The sequence below is a fragment of the Setaria viridis genome, chromosome 4 (genome assembly GCF_005286985.2).
Source record: "Setaria viridis chromosome 4, Setaria_viridis_v4.0, whole genome shotgun sequence".
NCBI classification, from domain to species: Eukaryota; Viridiplantae; Streptophyta; class Magnoliopsida; order Poales; family Poaceae; genus Setaria; species Setaria viridis.
The window spans coordinates 30,565,543-30,585,644 of NC_048266.2; positions in this window are offsets into that span (position 1 = coordinate 30,565,543).

Below are 20,102 nucleotides of genomic sequence, written 5' to 3' on the forward strand. Positions count from 1 at the left end.
GTCACACCATGGTTGTTTTGGAGAGAGAAACCCAAGGAGGGAAGAGAGAGAGGAGGCTACTCTCCTTTCATTTGTATAGAGTTTTGGATAATTTTGTAGACGATATATATATATATGTATATGTATATATATATATATATATATATATATATATATATATATGCCTAGATGTGGATGTATCAAACTTCAGCGAAAGTTGTAATGCGTGACTCATAAATTTCACTTATGGTTCGACATGATGGTCGTCGAACCAACCTTGTAACATACACTCATGTGGTTTGAAGCGGTGTTCTTTCTTTTCTATGTTATAAGACTCAAAGGAAAGGAAATATACACGTCTTGTATTTTAGTTTCTGAAGTTGGATAGGTACCAAATAGGAAACCATTACTTCATTCTTTCTCATTTCTTCTCCCATGGCAAAACTTTTTTCCTCCTATGGCAAATCCTGCTTCGCCACGTGCTGCCTCATGAGTGGCCGAAAGATTCCAGTGTGTATGTGTATGCTAGCCTTTTGCATGTAGTGCCCGGGCCGGTATCAGAAAGTTTGATGTGCTTACATGTATACAGAGGCAACAATAAAGACTAGACCAGTGGCCTTTCTGTTTCCTGTGCAGAGGAACACAGTCGGATCCATGCGGGGGGGCCTATGGCCGCTGATGAACACCACAAAAACCCTGTAGGCACGCACGCTTTTCTAAGTTGCTTTCTTTCCTCGAAGGCAAGTCCCTTCCTCCGTTCATAAACTCGAAATGCTCACTAAACTTTATTATTTGAGGAGTTGTATGTAGATGAGAGGATTTTTTTTTTCAAGTTCAGGAAAAAAAATCGAGCTTAAGATGAGGGGATTTAGGTATGTAATAAGTTTTTCATGTTAGTAGGAGAGAGCCTTTAGTACAGTAACATGCAGAAATGTGGTAGCAAGGCACAACTGGACAGCTATAGCCTACATATAGATAGTACAAATTCTAACACATAGCCTTAACAACAAACATGCACATCATCACCTCATGAATTGCAACCGATGACTTCAATTTCATCATGGCCAATAAAGGATAGTTGATGAATCCATAAAGCTAATTACCAACTATAGAGACTTAGATGTCACATCATATCTCAGCATTATATGATTTTTTAATGAAATTAGTTAGTGATACTAAATTACTATCACTTAATCTCGACATCGTGAGATACTCAAAATCTAACAAAAGAAGGTTCTGACAAGAGGATAACAAAGTTCCCAAGGAAATTTAAATGATGTGTAATAGAAAGCCCAAACGATCCAAAAAAAACACAAAAAGGAAACAAGATAAATCTTTAAGCAAAGTTTTCTTTTGAAGAATAGAACAAATGAAGAAAACTCTGACAACAGTTTCAAATTGAAACCGTATCCATGTTTCAAGAATTATTAAACCTAATTAATCATAATTCATAACTAGTCACCACTTTCACCATTTAGCTAAGGGACAAACTCTCAAACACACCATAACTGCTAATATAATTGTGCTTGGACTTCACTCACTGAGGGCCTACTTGGCATTGATGAGGAATGCATTATACATTGGTTCCTCTAGGAGCCATAGAAACAATGCAAAACGAACTTATGCATACATGAATTCAAGCTGTGAAGCTCTCGTGTTTGAGCTTTTATTTACAAGAAAGGAATTGGTCACTCCTAGCTAGCGTCCTTTTCTTTCTCTTTTCATTCATTCAGAACAGAAATCACACAACACTACTGACTGACCACGCATGCATGCATGTTGGACAAATATACCACTGTTACTTTCCCCCTTGTTTTTAACCGTATCATGAACAGTGCCCCCCTGCACATTGTGCCGGCCGGGAGCAAGTGCAATAAACGGTAAAAAAGAGTAAGAACAGTGATAAAGTGACAGTGCCCCGTCAGCTGCAAACTTGAATAGCACATTTCCCACACGGAGACACACACTACTGGTAAGGTAAATCCAGTACGTGTACTGCTCTGCGCGCTCAACAGCAGCAGTAACAAAAAATCTGTGGTGACGTAGTTACATGCATGGTACTCTCTCTCTCTCTCTCTCTCTCTCTCTCTCTCTCTCTCTCTCTCTCCCTCTCTCTCTCTCTCTCTCTCTCTCTCTCTCCCTCTCTCTCTCCCTCCCTCCCTCCCTCCCTCCCTCCCTCTCGCGACGGCGATGGGTCGATCGATGCCGCCGTTGTTTCTCGACGGCGAGGCATTGTATTGATGGAGGTGGACGCTGCACTAGACGCGCAGAAGAATGATCACGACGCCCCCGGCCGTGGCTCGTACCCGCGGCTGCATTCAACTGGCAATTCATGTCGCGATTGATGCGATCTTTCGTGCGCATATGTGATCCATCGACCGATGCGTCCCGTCCCCCGTCAGTGCTGCTACCTGTTGGCTGAGCTTGCATGCTCTGCCGGTTGACTTTGCACATCCTCTCCCTCTCGCCCCCCCCCCCCCCCCCCCCCCCCCCCCCCCCCAATTTTCTAACAGCTCAAAATTTTCATTTGAATTGGTCAACTCAATACATATTTATGGAGCACAGTTTGATTGTCGAAAATGTATACAAGGTGTAGTTTGGCGCGGTGAAGTGTCCAAAATTAAAGCTTGATGAGCAGTTAAATTCTCTTGGAGTGTATGATTCATAACAGCATAATGTTAATCATACAAAAGTATTTTCAAATATAGTTTCGATTCTGTCTTTTCTTACCCCAAGACCAGCAAAATCACAAACTTTTAACCTTGAAATGCGTTCGTGTCTCATAAAAAAGGTAATACAAGCAAAAGGGCGAGTTAACATGATATTCTACATATTTAATCAGTTACATCGCAAACTACATACAGGATCAGTATATCTTCATTTAACAAAAATATATATTTAAGGACATCGCGAACTACATGTATATTTCACCCAACTATAAAATCTATAGCTTTAAGATATATATTTAATTTGACAAAACTATGTTTTGCAATACATTGAGACATCAAGTCTGCAGTTTTGTGATGCAATTTAATTTCTTCATAAACATGTAGGTCTGTAACAATTTTAACAATGTAAATATATGTGATAGGACGCTGACACACTAGAGATGTATGCAGTTATACAATGCATTGTCATTTGTCACCACAATTCATAAATCTGAAATATTTTGTGATAGAGCAAGTGTAATTGTGATAACTATAAAAATATACATCCATTTGTTCAAATTTTCTAAAAAGAAGTGCATGGATCAGAATTACTACTCTTCTTCTCTAGGATATCCGTCTAGGTTTTTAATTTGAAGCAAGATATGAAGGATGAGAGAGAGAGAGAGAGAGAGAGAGAGAGAGAGAGAGAGAGAGAGAGAGAGAGAGAGAAGGACAGGGAAACAAGACTGGATATCACGTATTAACTTCACATGGATTGGGGGCACGCAGGATCCTCATTCCAGAGGCGAAAAGATTTGGCATCAGATATATTTAAGGTGGCCTGCTGGCTCGTACCACTCCATGCATCCCCACTACTTGCCCTAACCAAATTCACTGTTCATCGACGACACCAGACACATGCATGCATGGCGGTAGGAGCTCGCTCACTCACTTTGGCAAGCTAGCATGCACGCACCTGCTTCATTGCCTGTAAGGAACTCACATTCATTTCGCTTTTGACAATATGGTCGACGCCACGATGAACTCGTAACACCTTAGCTTCTTGGAACCCACAGCCACATACCATATGCTCTCCTGCATATCTCCTGAATAAAAACTGTTAATGCTAGAAGGCAGGGTTAATGCTCCTACAGTGCAAGATATACACACGTACGCATGCATGGATCCGATGCGATCGTCGAATAAAACACATGTGTGTATACTAATCATCAACACGGACGTATCCAGAAGAGGATTTTGTACATCGCGGTATCACATGGCGTGCGTCGACGGAACGGCCGTAACGCGGCTACCTAGCTAGTTAGCCTAGCTTGCTAGATACTTACATATATGATATCTTGGATGGTAGCAGTAAATTAATTTTACGAGCTGAGCCATATACATATTTCTTTAGAAAATGGAAATGTCTCCGGTCTCTGCGACCGCATACAACCAAAATTTTTATATCATTCTTAGCGCAAACGCTTATTACAAACAAAAGGGAAACAATTAGACAAGAAAAGGGATTGACATGGCCGGTCCTTTAATGGCGGGGACAAATTAAGTCTTACGTACATGGTATGTTCATCGTCTCTGGAACAGACCATAGCAGGATAGCAGCTGCGGTCTGCATCGTTCTGCACTCTGCTTCGTGTACAGGCTGTTTCTTCAGTTGCTGCGTAAGGCCTCTGGGCTAACTGATCCACAGCTCGTCCAAGTTTATCGTACATTTATTTTACAGTGCGTGCAGCGGTGTAGTAAGAAATTAAGTTACTATGCTTAAGTGGTGGTGGATCGTACTGGTGGTGGTATATCTGTGCCCCTTTTGCACTTGTGATTACCCATGTCATGTTCTCAGCGTGCTCGCAAACGCACACAGTAGTACTCAACCTGGCATATGTTTCTGTTCTCAAGGTAAAATAGTGTGGATTGCTTAAACAAAAAAGTTTGTGATAGCTCGGAAATTAAATAATCTTTTTACGCGGTTTATTTTTTATATTTGATTGGAGAGATAGTACCGCAGCTTATTAGCACAAAAAGGCTCATCGCTGATGTCTTGGAGATGAATTAGAATTAACCCTCGTCGTCTCAGACTGTTTCTAAGCTGTCAGGGATTGAGCATTATTGGTGATAACCTCCGTTATGTCTGTCATACGGCTCAAGAACCATCTGGGGCAGCAAGTATCACAAACGACACCAATCATGAATATATAATGTATTCCTCTTTGCAAATATCTCTGTGTGCGCTCATGGTTATAAGAGTATTGTCACCCTATGTCACTTAGGTTCCCGTACTCTCAAAATGCATATCTAGCTCCCTTAATTTGAGCTCGGGTGTCGCCTAAGTCCTTGTACTCTTAAAATGCATATCTTACTTCCTAAACTTAGCTTCGGGTGTCATATAGGTCCCTAAACCCTTGAAATGCAATGTCATCCCACTAATAGAACATGATAAGATCAAAATTTATGCTTTCAAGCAAACCATTACTTTAATTAGCACATTTTTAACTTGTCTTATTGTCCTTCAACTTCTAATATTCATCCAATAATTTATTTTATAAACCCCTTTAGTAAGTGCAACTACGAGTTATTCAAATTTGGACAATCTTTCAAGAATAATAGAGCACACAAGTCATACACACCTAGCAAGTTAAGATATTGCCTCCAAAGTAAAAGATTATCAATCTTTCTGGATTCAGCACATCAATATTCTCCACACATGTTGAGCTGAAATTCACTTTATTTGGCTATAATTAAATTGTATCTATGTAAAAATAAGTTTTAATCAATTTAATTGAGATGACAATACTTTTAGAGAGTATATGGACCTTGATGATACCCGAAGCCAAGTTTAGGGGGCTAGGTCTGCGTAATGAGAGTATAGGGACCTAAATGGCACCCGAGACCAAGTTTAGTGAGCCAAATATGCATTTTAAGAGTACGTGGACCTAAGTGACACATCCAGACAAGTTTAAGGACCGGCCATGTATTTTACTCTAGTTATAATGCATAAGATAGAACTACCTGGTGACTAATTATATCCCATGTACCAGCATGGATCTAGATCGGGTGGATAGTCCATTTCCATCCCTATTGCATATATGCATGTATAATTAGTAACGTAAGTGCATCTACAGAAGGTCCTTAAACTTGTTCGAGAATGTCACCTAGGTCGAACTATTAATTTGCAATTTGAGGTCCCTAAACTTGGTAACAAGTGTCATTGAAGTCCAAATTTTGCTGACATGCTAGCAAACACACATGGCATTGATCATCTCTCCTTGTCTCTCACATTTATCTTCTCTCTCCTCATCTCCCATGAATCGAGCAATATCCACCACTCACCGGGGAGGATCAACACCTTCTGGATGCCAATGCAAGTAGGGTGAAAATCACGGTCTACTCAGAATCCGAGCATATCTTACCAAGATTGTGCCCAAGTTGAAGATTCAGGTGATTATCTCGTTTTTTACTAGACGCACTATAAGGAACTTGGAGGATCTGCTAGAGATATTCTATATATATGCATGTTGGTGGTTACGAAATACCCAAACAGTAGAGGGTGCCTCTTGAACAAGTTGTTCAAAAGAGCTTCTAGGGGGCTGAGTGGCTAGAATGTTACGTTGTTCCTTGGTCCTCCCCCTATTTATAGCGCTTGGGGCGAAACTGTACCAGAATAGACTCATTTGCTCCCTAGTACGGAGACCCTAGATGCTGGCCCTGTGAGGGGACGTCATCAGGGGCTCCTTGGTCTAATCCCCCTTAGGAGGCACAGAGACCCTCCATACCTAGGGTTGACGTGGATGTGCCCTCCGTACCTAGGGCTAACGTGTAGGTGGGGCTCTGCACCTTCCCTCCCCTCCCCCGTACTACCGAGTCCACGTGGCCTCGGACAAAGGGCGCGGGGTTCTTAGCTTGCCTCGGTGGCATCGAGCAGGAGAGGGGAACACTCCTCCCCATCCCTTAAGGCAAAGGGGTTCTGGGAATCCCCCTTCGGATTTGGGGGAGGGGGGGAGGGGAGGTCTCCCGGTGGTAGGCGATGCGTCCACCCCATGGTGACACGCGGGCAGCCCTCAGAGGCCCTCGGGTGGATGGGAATTCCTCCTCCCCCAACCCGAGTTCGTAAGGACCCCGTTGCTTCTAGGGGTCCCCCGAAAGCCACAGTCTCTTGGACCCGCGATCTATGACTGATTCCCCAACAATGTCTGCTACATCATGTCGGTTATAAGTGTTTATATATACCTAAGTATTATTCCATCCATGGATTCGTATTGTTTTCGTGATAGTATCACTACTAGGGAAAGGGCCATCAGTACCGGTTGGGAACCTCCTTTAGTACCAGTTCCGCAACCGGTATTGTTAGTTCGATACTAAAGGGGGGGCCTTTAGTACCTGTTGAAATAACTGGTACTAAAGGAGTATTAAAAAAAATCACCCACCGGCCCCACCCTCCCCAGCCCCCGTCCTGCCGCTCCCACCGGCCCCCGCCCGCCTACCTGCCCGCCGCTGCTCCCGCCTGCTCGTCGCCGCCGCCACCTCACCTCACCCCGCCGCTGCTCCTCACTGTCGGTGAGGGGTGAGCAGAAGGGGGAGGGGAGGGAAGGCAGAGGAGGAGAGGGGTTCGGGTGAGGGGGGAGGGGAAGAGTTTGGGTGAGGCAGAGAGAGATTGGAGAGAGAGATAGAGGAGGGGGAGATGGATATATGGATAAGGCAGCGGATGAGCGAGCAGACGGATGGATAGGGAGGAGCTCTTTAGTACCGGGTGGGAGCTCCACCACATTAATACCGGGCCAATACACAACCGGTACTGAGACTCGGGACGAATGCTCAGTTTTCCAGTAGTGTATATATCAGTATTATTAATTATCACTCCGGATCAAGATCGATATATTTCACTACTAGAAAAATGACCTTTCATCCCTAGCCTTAGTACCGGTTATTTTTGAATCCGGTACTAATGTTAGCATTAGTACCGGTTCCAAAGTTGGGAGCCCCCGGAGGCCCCCTAGTACCGGATGGGGACTCCATCCGGTACTAGAGGTGACCCTATTACCGGGTGGAGCTACCAACCGGGTCACCTTTAGTACCGGATGGAGCTACCAACCGGTACTACTAGAGCCTCTAGTACCGGTTGGTAGCTCCATCCGGTACTAAAGGTGACCCTCTAGTACCAGATGGGCTTACCCACCGGTACTAGAGGCTTCTCCCTTGCCTGCCTCGAGGACTCAGAATTTTTTAGCTATCTTCCTCTCTCTCCTGCCACCGCACAGCACAGCGCAGTGCCTTATCTCCTCCGATCCCTTCCTCCTTCTCTCCTCCATTCTTCTCTTCTCTCTTCCGCACAACACAACACCCTCTTCTCTCTCCCTCCCACTCATCTTCTCCATTGGTGACCGGCTCCCTCCCTTCCTTCCTCTAGCGCGTCCTCTCCCTCGGCCTCCCCACACCTTCCCCCTCCGATCGCCCCTCACCTCATGCCTGGGGTGAGGAGCGCTGGTGGGGTGAGGCGCGGCAGCGGCGGCGGCTTGGTGGCGCGGCAGGATGGCAGGATGCGTGCCCCTCTCTCTCTCCCTCCCTCTCTCCCTCTCTCTCTCTCTCTAGATCTGCAGGATGTGGCGACAGTGGTGGGGCCGAGTGGAGGTAGAGGGGGCCGAGAGGAGGAGGAGGTAGGGGTGGAGGGGGCTGGCGTGGGGAGGGGCGAAGGAGGAGGGAGCCGAGGAGGAGGAGGCAGCGGTGGGATGGTAGCGGCGGCGATGGGGGCGAGTGGAGGTGGAGGGGGCCGGGTGGAGGAGGAGGCTGGAGCCGGAGCTGGCGGCGGGGGTGGAGGGGCCGCCGGCGGGGGTGGAGGGAGGAGGAGCCAGCGGGGTGGGGGTGGCAGTGGAGGCCACCGGCTAGGAAGGGGGTAGGTTGAGGAGGGGCCGCTGGGGGTGGGGGGCCGGGGCCGAGGGGATTTTGATTTATTTTTATTTTTTAATACTTCCAACCGGTATTAGAGGGTACCCCTCTAGTACCGATCGGTCAGTACTAGTTGGCCAACCAGTACTAGAGGGGGGTTCCCAACCGATAGTAAATCCATTTTTTCTAGTAGTGTTTGTTCCATGTGTTATTCCTCCCTCCGACCACACATATGAATCCGGAAGTGGCATTATTTTTTCGCGCAATCAACATATCAATATTTTGATCATGAACCATTCAATATGTCGTGAGTCTGAACATTTGATAAAAAAATGCTCTACATGTGATAAAATTAAAATAGCATTTTCCATAAAATTATTGTTAAAAAAATTGAATTTTGGATAATGCTATCCCAAAGCCCACAATTGTTTGCGACCGAAGCGAGTACGTGCAATTATTCAAGGCACGTGTTTTCATTAACCTTTATGATTGTAACCAATAATGACTATATATTCCATTCTTCTCGTTTTCTTGACAGTAACATGTGCATGCCTGCAAAGCTGCACTATGTGTGAATGCAATGGCCCCTTGAGAATCTCTCGCGACTGCAAAGTCTACCATCGCGCCAATAATCCTAAGTACCTTTTGGTGATATTACCGCAGTACTACGCATATAAACCGGCAATTAGGATTGAGCTACTGCCATGACGTACTCTGCATGTGGCGAGAAGCTAAGCTAGTGCTCCATACTCTTTAATTTCATGCGTCTATGCAGCAGATCAAGCAGCAATGGTACTCACGCTGTATTACCACAAGTACTTAGGATCTCCACTGCGATTTGCACGGCTTAATGCACGATTAACACGTCTGCAGAAAACGTGCTACCCGGCCGTACATGTCACGGTAGCTGAGCCATCACCTGCGTGCAGACGCCGTTGTTGGGTCCATGCATCCTGATTGCATTTGTTGCGTGCATCGATCCAAATCTCTCGAAATTCTTGGGCCTAATGATGGGGCATATATTCTGCCTTTGATTGGCTGCAGCGCTGCCGTCTGATCTCTAAGCAGTTAGCTGCTGCTATAGGCGGGTACCCGAGCTACCTCTCGCAGTCGCAGAGAATCTTGGCGCACGATCTCGCCCAATAACTAGGGCATCAACGTGTAATAATTGGTAAAATCGTGGGGACTCTGCGAGGAATTTTTTTCTTTTTTTACTGTCACAGCAGAGGAGGGTATAAATTTTAGCAGTGTCACATCGAACGTTCTCCGATAATTAGGAGGATTAAATATGAGCTAATTATAAAACTAATTGCAGAACCCTATGCTAATTCACGAGATGAATCTATTAAACCTAATTAATCCATCATTAGCAAATGGTTACCGTAACACCACATTATCAAATCATGGACTAATTAGACTTAATAGATTCATCTTACGAATTAGACTCTATCTGTGCAATTAGTTTTATAATTAACCTATATTTAATACTTCTAATTAGTATCAAACATCGGAAATATCTACGGGCTGATGATCATACTCTCTCTGTAAAAGAAATACTGCTGCTCCGGTTTGCACATGACATTACATGTTGTTCGTGCCATCTTGGTGCAGGCTGATCGATGTGATCGATGATGAGAAGTACAGCAGGTTGAGCCGTTGAGGCGCTGAGCAGCAGCTAGCTTGGCACCTCGAATGGCTTCCAGCGGGGGAAGTGATGCATCTTGTCGATAATGATGTGTGCCTGTGCACTGTTTTATGCCTTCTTGCAGAGTGGATGACGGATCATATATGTGCTAGCCAGTAATCATCAGGAGACTGATGAGTGCGTGTTGTTGGAATCCATGTGTTGTCACCTGTCAGTGTGCATCTAAAACAAGACAAGATAATATAAAAATCTATACTTATATAACATATATAGAGCTTGCTGCCAGGGCGGACCCAAGAATTGGTTAGGGGTGGGACTGATCCAAGCGTAGAAGATCAAGTAATTTTTTCCATGAATATTTGTGCCTGGGCAGCCGACCGGGCACAGGTCAGCCACTCCTTGCAGCACATCGATTTTATCTAACAAAGTACATGAACGAATTGAAGGCCACGTTTATTTTCCACCTCATATTACATAATCTGATCCAATTATAATCTATAAGCCAGGGAAGGACCATTTATTGGATTATAATAATCTTGCATGTAGATTCTTATTTCCTTTTTTTCAAATGAAAATTTACTTTAACTTTTTTCTAAGTTAAAAACCTCTAATTTTGATCCAATTTATAGAAAAATATTATTGTATACAATATTCAATAAAATCACTATCAAGACATATTTTTATGGTGATCCAATGAAACTATTATAGATATGTTGATGCTTTTTTTTATAAACTTGTCAAAGATAGAGAGGTTTGATTTAGGACATATAGCTAAAGTGTATAACTTGTGATGGAAAAGAGTATACTTTAATTATAATATGAGGCTTATTTGTTTCAACTGACAAATTGTAAGCTCAGTTTTGTCTCAATACTATGATTTAAGCTCATCAGCCGCCCCTGAGAGGCCATGAGATAAGCCCTTAACCCCAAATTCACATCCACGTTCGATTCCCAGTACAATTTTAGGTGGTTGATGGATAAACAAATAAAATATCAGACGACTGAATAGTACCGTTTCATTCTCATTATATAATCTGGGGTTGAAAGAAAACATGGCCTAAAATGCCAAACGGTGTACACAGCACCCGCTTCTCGAATCTCTAACGCACACACTGTTGTACACTAAACTGCGTGTATATATGGATCTGCGTACGTACGACCAGGAACAGCACCTGTAGACTGTAGTCCTGTAGGATCTTCGTACATACGCTAGGCGTGATCGCGGTGCGTACACGTATACGGCTATACGCCGGCCTACCATCTCCTGACCTCTGTATACCTCTCTCATTCTCACGCATATGCAACGCATGCATGCATATGCTGCCGCTGCTGGCCAGCATCAGGCATCTGCATGCACAGGCGGCTTTCGCAAAAATCTCAGGGGATACCACGAACGTGTCCCGTGGCACACGTATGGCCGCGCGCGCAGCAGTGCACTCCCAGGCTCCCAGCAGTGTTTATGACGTGCAGTAACGGTGCCATGCATGCCCATGCGTGGCAGCACATACCACGATCTGTCACTGGCATACGGGGACCACCACTGGGCCCACCCGTCTTGTTTCCCTGTGAACGTGGTCGATGACGGCTTTGGTGAATGGCAACTGTAGATCGAGGAGGGAACTGTGTGCCAGGCCATTGATCGATCGATCATCGTCGACCGACAGACGCTGCAACCTGCAACGACCAGTAAACGCCAGAGTATCTCGATCGCGGCGCGCTCGACCAATGGTGACCAGCCGGAACTCTCCAGCCCCGGCCGGGCCGATCGAGGGCCAGGCGGCAGACGCTCGCTGCGTGCAGTGGGCAGTGGCTGCCCGGCCGGGTACTCGTGGCTCGATCGTATTTGTGCCAGCCGCACGGACGGACGGTGCGCGCCAGAGGCGCCGGCGCCGGCGCAGGCGGGTGTGGAAATTCAAGGAATCGTTTTCGGGCAGGGCTGGCCGACGGACGCGATCTCGGCGAACAGTGAGGCTTTCACTCCGCGGTCGGGGCGCGCGCGGCGGCCATGGCGATTGGCGATCGCCGCGCGCGCGCCCACCAGGGCGTTGTACCCTCGACTACGTGGGGGCCGGCCGGGGATAACTCTCCGTCCGGTGGGGGCGTGCGCTGCGATCGAGGCGAGAGCGGATCATTCATCATTGGATGCTCTCATGGTTTCGAGGCCCTGCTCGGCTCCGGCGCGGCAGGGCAGGGCTTGGACGGCCGAGGTGATCGAGCTGCAGTGCCGCGCGCCGTGGCCAGCCGGGCTGACAGGCCGGCTGACGCCGTGGCTGTGCGTGCGCGCGGTGCAACAGTCTCGCTTGTTGGCAGTGGAAGTGAATGGCTACACTGTGCGGAGTTCACCGAGTCCAGGTAGAAGCTACTGTAGGTCAGTGAACAACATGCTGAATCAGTGAAGTAATGCTGCACCTTGTAGCTCGCAGTCTATTTGACTTCCCATGATTTTTCTGATTGCGCTAGGATCTGACCTCGACCCTTTCCTCTTTACCGGACATGCATGAGGCTTTTTCCAAGTGTATAATAAAAACATTTGTTTATAATCATGGCCGGTACTAGTAATTTTTTTAAAAAAGTTCTAAATTGCTCCTCTCAAGATAACCTGTAATCTATTTTTTCCAGTTTACCTGCAATTTCTCCGTACACAAGTGAAATTTTAAGTTAAAATTTTTGAGAGATGATAGCAGACGTCATAACACACGTTTAAAATATATAATAATTTTTCTATCATTATTTCGATAGAGTGTGATATTTAATAATAAATTAATTCTTGAAATACAAAATTACATGAAAAATAATGAAAATTCTTAACATATTTTTTTGATCATGTACACTACTACCCTGCAAAATTCTAAATTGAAATTCAACTCTTTGTGAATAAATAAAAAAGGCAGATTGTGTTAGGGAGTAAAATTGAACTAAATGGGATAACTAAGTGGGTAAATTGAAAAAAAAATATTTTATGTGTTACATGTACTTGGTACATGGGGTAAAAGAGCATGTTAGATATTATTTTGAAAACACCTTTTCCGGCGGCGTTCAATATTGGCAACGACTACCACACGTCTCTGGATGTATCATTGATATCCAAGGTAGTACTCCGTCCATTCTAAATTGTACTCCCTCCGTATAGGAAAAGAAAGTCGTTTTGGACAAGGTTTGGGTCAAACATTGAAAATATAAATCATGAATAACTTTTAAGTTGTTGAGTTTGGAAATGTGAAAGCCATATAAATAGATTTGTCTTGAAAAATACTTTCATAAAAATATACATATATCACTTTTTGATAAATATTTTTATAAAAACAAGGAGTCAAAGTAATGCTTTGGAGACCGTGTCGCTATCCAAAATGACTTCCTTTTCCTATACGGAGGGAGTAGGTCATTTTAGCCCTCCGTCCAATAAAGACTGTTCATTTAGAAAATTTTAAATAAGATAGTAGCAACGCTAAAAGTCCAAAGTACCCCTAATAACTCTTCTTAATCGGATGGATTATCAAGTAGAATTAATTATGCATGTACGCTTGCAGTATTTGTCGGACCTACTAGCCTTCCTTATTTATAGAGTCTGGCTCGGGTATCGATGGTGGAAGTAAATGATCGATTCGTTAACTGGACCACAAGGTATTATGAGGGTATTTTTTGGATTGTCTGAAAGTTATATGGATACTTTTTGTGGGACAAGTTTTGAAGGCTAAACGAACAGATTTTGTAGAACGAAGGGAGTAGTTTTGCTATGTACCTTAGATATACTTATATATCTTAAAAAGTCAAAAACCTAGGGAATATAATATAATTATTTCTGACAAATCGGTTAATAATGTTTCCGGTGATCCAATCTGTGCGAGCTCTAGCTAGCTATGTAGCTACTCAATAATCAAACTTTATTTATTACTTGCCAGTACCTTGCTGGATTGCTTCATCATCGCATGAACTGCCTCGACGACTGGAACCCGCAGGCATCATCAAGAGGCTGCCGCCGGTCGACTCGATCGACATGACGTGACCTCAACCTCGGTCCACCGTCACACAGGACCTTCGCCGGTCGATGACATGACCTTACGCGACTCTGCGGCTCGATCATCGGATCCCGACTCGACATGGCACGACGTGACGAACTGACGACGGGGAGACGAACCGGACCGAACCCAAAGCCGCCCCCCCCCCCCCCCCCCCCCCCCCCCCCCCCCCCAGCTCCATCATGTGCCTGCCGGCAGTCCGGTGTCAGTTATGGTGATCTCGTCGCCGTTCGCAGCCACGGCCACACGGGTGCCGGCCCGCGCCACCGCACGCGCACGCTCGACGCCACGCGCTCCCGACGAACGTTCGGCGCGTGCGCACGACACCGTACCGCACGGCTCGCCCACGCCGCCGGCCGGCCGCGCGGCGGGATCTCGTCTTGCTCGAGGCGGCGGCCGCCCCTACCCCGTCGGAGATCGCGGGACTGTGCGTGCGGATCCGGCGCCGTACGCTGGTGGGATCCGGCTGCCGGCGCAGCGGGGGCGGGCCAGTTACTACTGAGATGCCCGGGCATTGAAGAAGGCGACCCTTCGATTTACTGCGGCCTCGGTCCCCCGCGGGCCAGTTGTGTCATGCGGCCCACCAGTGGTCCCCGCCCGGGCCGCCGGCGGCTCTTACGTGGCAGCGGGAGAGGCCACACCCCTGTTGCCTGTGTTGGCTTGCTGCCTCGACGCGACGACGGGAGGCCCTGCTCGAGCTCGATCCGGTTTTTACCGTCACCGTGCTTCGTCGTATCGCAGGCCGAATCGCTCGTGCCAGAACGGCCTGATGATCTCCATCAGACAGCTCCAAACAGGACGAACCGCGCCTGTGCGCGCCTGTGCGTGTTCCCTTATCTCTTCTGAGTTTTCTGAGCATCGTCGTGGTACTCTTCACTCTCCACTCTTACCTCTGCGTGTCGTGGCAGTGCACCGGTCTGCTGCCCTGCCTCTGCCATGGCGCGTTTAATCCGGAAAGCGTGGCCGAGGACGGCAGGGTTCGGGGCGAGCAGGTCGTGTTCGCGCGCGCGCAACGTGTTGGGTGGCCTCGGTCACATGCCGAGACGCGTGCGTGGGCGCGGCCATGCGGGTGAGGCGCTGGCTGGCAGGGGTTACGGGTGCTGGGATTGATGGGCGACGTCGCTCTGCCCCGGGGGCGTGGTACGCACAGCGCTTGATCATATGCAAATGTCAACCGGCAGGACGGCTGCGGCTGCACTGCACTTGATCAGTGGCCCAGTTTGTATTTGCAGTGTTTTTTTTGCTAGTATCTGAAAGGTGCTGTACTAAAATTCGAGGAGTTAATCCGCATATCTGTACGTGAATGGTTTTGCCGACAAGGAGGGAGTTACCGCATTTCAAAGGTCTCTGCTCGGTACAGCTTGCGTCACAATGGCAGGCATCATAATAAGACAGGTCTTCAGAACGTGCCGGCGAGCATGATCCATCCACTCAACGCCAAATCAAAAAGACATCCATGCGACAAACCCACACGCACACACGATCTCGTCTCTGATCGCCAGGACGACAGGACTGTTGGAATTAGAGATATCGTCATATGCAATTTGCAATTTGGATTATCAAATTCTAGAGATATAGATGTTGAGACTTTGGTTCGGTTGTTAGAGATAGAAATCTTGTTGTAATTATATCCAACCGAACCGAATATCTACAATGCTTTAGGATGTAATCTGTTGGGACTCTCCCTATATATTAACATGCAATCGTGACGAGTCAAGATAGGCAACCATATTCTATCATTTTACATGGTAATCAGATCCCCTTCTTCCACAACACATCTACCCGACTACCACCTCCTCCAAGGTGTCATCTTCAAGCTCGCCGACGGCGCCTCTCGAAGCTCCTGTAGCTGAAAAGCTCACACGGGAAAATTACGTCTTGTGGAAAGCTCAGTTTCTCCCAGCTGTGCGTGGTGCGCAGCTAATGGGGATCCTAGATGGATCTATCAAGGAACCGGCCAAGACCATGGAACTGGTGAAGGCCGACAACAAGAAAGAAATAGTTGCTAACCCGGAATATGATTCGTGGGTAGCTAAAGATCAGCAATTGCTTAGTTATTTGTTGAACTCCATCACCAGAAGTGTTTGCACAAGTGGCGGCGGAGACAACTTCGGCAGGAGCATGGAAGGCGCTGCAAATAATGTTTGCGGCGCAATCAAGAGCACGCATAACAAATCTGCGCATGCGGTTGTCTACTCTCAAGAAGGGTAGCACGACTTCGTCAACATACTTCACCAAGATGGTGGTGATCAAGGATGAACTTGCAGCAGTAGGCATACTGATTGATGATGGTGAGATAGCGTCTCATATTCTCAATGGTCTTAATTTTGAGTACAATCCATTTGTTTCTTCAATGCTTAGCCGAGCGGATCCTATCTCACTTTCTGAGTTATAGTCTCATCTAATGTCCTATGTGATGCGCCTTGAGGCTTACAATGAAGGTGGACAGTACTCGTCCTCTGCAAATTCAGCAAGTCGTGGAACTTTTAGAGGACGCGGCGGTCGATCTCGTGGCCGAAACAGTGGTGGTCGTGGCTTCCAAGGCAGAGGCGGCACCAATGGCTCACGTCAGCCCAAGCAAGGTGGCCCAAGTGGCAAAGTTGTCCGTCAGATCTGTAAAAAGGTGGGATATGAGGCGCCTAGATATTGGTATAGATATGAAGAAGATGATCAGCAAAACATCAAGACGGAGGCAGGAACTGAAACTACTAATTATTGCTTCGACACAAATTGGTATGCGGATAGCGGAGCTACTGATCACATTACTAGCGAGCTTGACAAGTTAACAGTCAAAGATAAGTATCATGGTCGAGAACAAGTTCAAGCGGCTAATGGTTCAGGTATGACAATTAGTAATATTGGTCATTCAAGTTTTCATACCCCTATTCAGAAATTACATCTGAATAATATTCTTCATGTTCCTAGTGCACACAAAAATCTTGTCTCTGTCCATAAACTAGCTTCCGACAATAATGCTTTCCTTGAATTTCACCCTAAATTCTTTTTTATTAAGGATCAGGAAACAAAGAGAACTCTCCATCAAGGTGGATCGAGAGGAGGTCTATATCCCTTAGAGCCCATATCTTTGGATGGAGGAGTGAGAAAAGAAGTCTATGGAGTCAATAAACCGTCTACCTCTCGATGGCATAGTCGTCTAGGTCATCATACCTTTCCTATTGTTTCTCGTGTGCTAGGAGATAATAAACTCCCTTGTGATAATGTTTCTAGTTCTGAGTCGGTTTGTGATTCATGTCAAATGGCTAAAAGCCATCAGCTACCATATTCTAGTTCAATAAATTCATCAAAATCCCCTCTTGATCTTATTCATTCGGATGTTTGGGGCCCTGTGCCTATGTCTGTTGGTCGCCACTCCTACTATGTGAGTTTCATTGATGATTATAGTAGATATACCTAGATCTACCTTCTGAAAAAGAAGTCAGATGTCTTTCAAGTTTTCCAAAACTTCCAGTGTCTAGTTGAGCGCCAGCATAATAAGAAAATTGTCTCTATGCAAACCGACTGAGGCGAATATGAGAAATTAAACTCCTTCTTCCAAAAGATTGGCATAACACACCGTGTTTCTTGTCCTCATGCACACCAAAAAAATGGCTTAGTTGAGCGAAAACATCGATCTATCATTGAAAAATGGGATCAAGCTTTCTTGACCGCCATTTATCTTATTAATATCCTGCCTAGCAAAGTCATAAATTTTGAAACCCCTGTCGAGCGTCTTCTCCATGAGAAACCCAATTACAACTCGCTCCGTGTGTTTGGGTGTGCCTGTTGGCCGAATTTACATCCCTTCAATTCTCGTAAGCTTGTTTTTCGATCTATTCGGTGCACCTTCCTTGGTTATAGCTCCATGCATAAAGGCCTCAAGTGTCTCGACCTTGCCACTGGTAGAATCTATATATCTCATGATGTTGTCTTCGATGAATCCTATTTTCCCTTTGCGCACCTCCATCCAAATGCAGGAGCTCTCCTCCGAAAAGAAATCCTCGTACCCAGCCACCTTCAGAATTAGGGGGATGAAATTTTTTCTGACCATATTACTACTAACTCTGTTGGCTTGGATGATAGCACTATGCTGGAAAATTTACAAACAAAAGCTCGGAGCACCTGGATCTCGGGTACTGCAGGAAATCCTGACGCTAGATCCCAGGCTGATTTGCTGCAAATCCCGGGAGCATCCGGCACGGGTCCCGCAGGGGATCTGTCTGCTATCCAGGCCATACCCGCCCGCACCTCTCCTGGCTTGACACGTGGGAAGAGGACGTGTGGGAGGGGGGCGTAGCGCGCGCGGACGCGCTCCCAACCCGCTCCAACCGTGCCAGCAACCGCTCCGACCACGCCAGTGACCACTCCGACTCCTCCGACCGCGCCAGCGACCGCTCTGACCGCGCCTGCACCAGAGTCCAACGCGCCAAGATCCTCTGCGGTGCCAGGATCAGCTGCGCCCAGTTCTGTTTCTTCTCCTGCACCTGTGGCACCTCGACGACGTACAAGACTTCAAAGTGGGATTAGTGAACCAAAACAATTCACGGATATGATCAGGTATGGCCTGTTTTCAACAAATGGCGAGCCGCATGATTTTCAGGAAGCATTAATTGATCCTAGATGGAAAGAAGCTATGCAAGATGAATATGATGCACTTATCAAGATGAATATGATGCACTTATCAGGAATCAGACCTAGCATTTGGTTCCAGAAAAGAAAGGCAAAAATATTATTGATTGTAAATGGGTGTTTAAAATCAAAAGAAAATCTAATGGCACTGTGTAACACAGATACAAGGCGAAGCTTGTTGCAAAAGGCTTTCGACAACGATATAGGATTGATTATGAAGACACATTCAGCTCAGTGGTTAAAATTGCAACTGTAAGGCTTGTTCTTTCTATTGTTGTCTCAAAAGGATGGTGTCTCCGACAATTAGATGTGCAGAATGCGTTTCTTCATGACGTTCTGGAAGAAGAGGTATATATGAGGCAACCCTCAGGATTTGAAAGTAAAGAAGCTTCACATCATGTATGCAGATTGGATAAAGCTATTTATGGTTTGAAACAAGATCCATGGGCTTGGTATGCTCGGTTAAGCTCTAAACTCATTGCTCTTGGCTTCTCAGCTTCCAGTATGATACTTCATTATTTATCTATCAAAGATCAAATGTGACAATTTATATGTTAGTGTATGTTGATGACATCATTGTCACAAGTTCATCTAGTGAGGCTATTGCATCTTCACTTGCTGATCTCAAGAAGGATTTTGCTCTAAAAGATTTGGGGACCTCAGTTATTTCCTGGGAATAGAAGTTCAAAGGAAAAAGGAGCATCTACTGCTGACTCAAGAAAAGTATGCAAAGGAGATTTTGGCTCGAGTAGGTATGACCAACTGCAAGCCGTCCACTACTCTTTTATCTACTAGTGAGAAGCTCTCGAAATATGAAGGAGATCCATTGAATTCAGATGATAGTACAAGATATAGAAGCGTTGTAGGAGCTTTGCAATATCTGACGCTTACTAGGCCTGATCTAGCCTTCGCAGTCAACAAGCATGCTCCTACAACTATTCATTGGACAACAGTGAAGAGGATACTTCGGTATATAAAAAGTACCTTGAATGTTGGTTTGAGCTTTCGGGCGTCTACTTCTACTTTAATCAGCGCATTTTCTGATGCTGATTAGCCAGGCAGTATTGATGATAGAAGGTCTACATGTGGCTTTGCTGTTTATTTTGGACTGAATTTAATTTCGTGAAGTGTTAGAAAGCAAGCAACAGTTTCAAGGTCAAGTACGGAGGCGGAATATAAATCTATGGCTAATGCTACTGCTGAAATAATATGGCTGGAGGCTTTACTGCGAGAGCTTGGTGTGTTTTCGGTTCAAACACCATGTTTGTGGTGTGATAATTTGGGTGCTACATA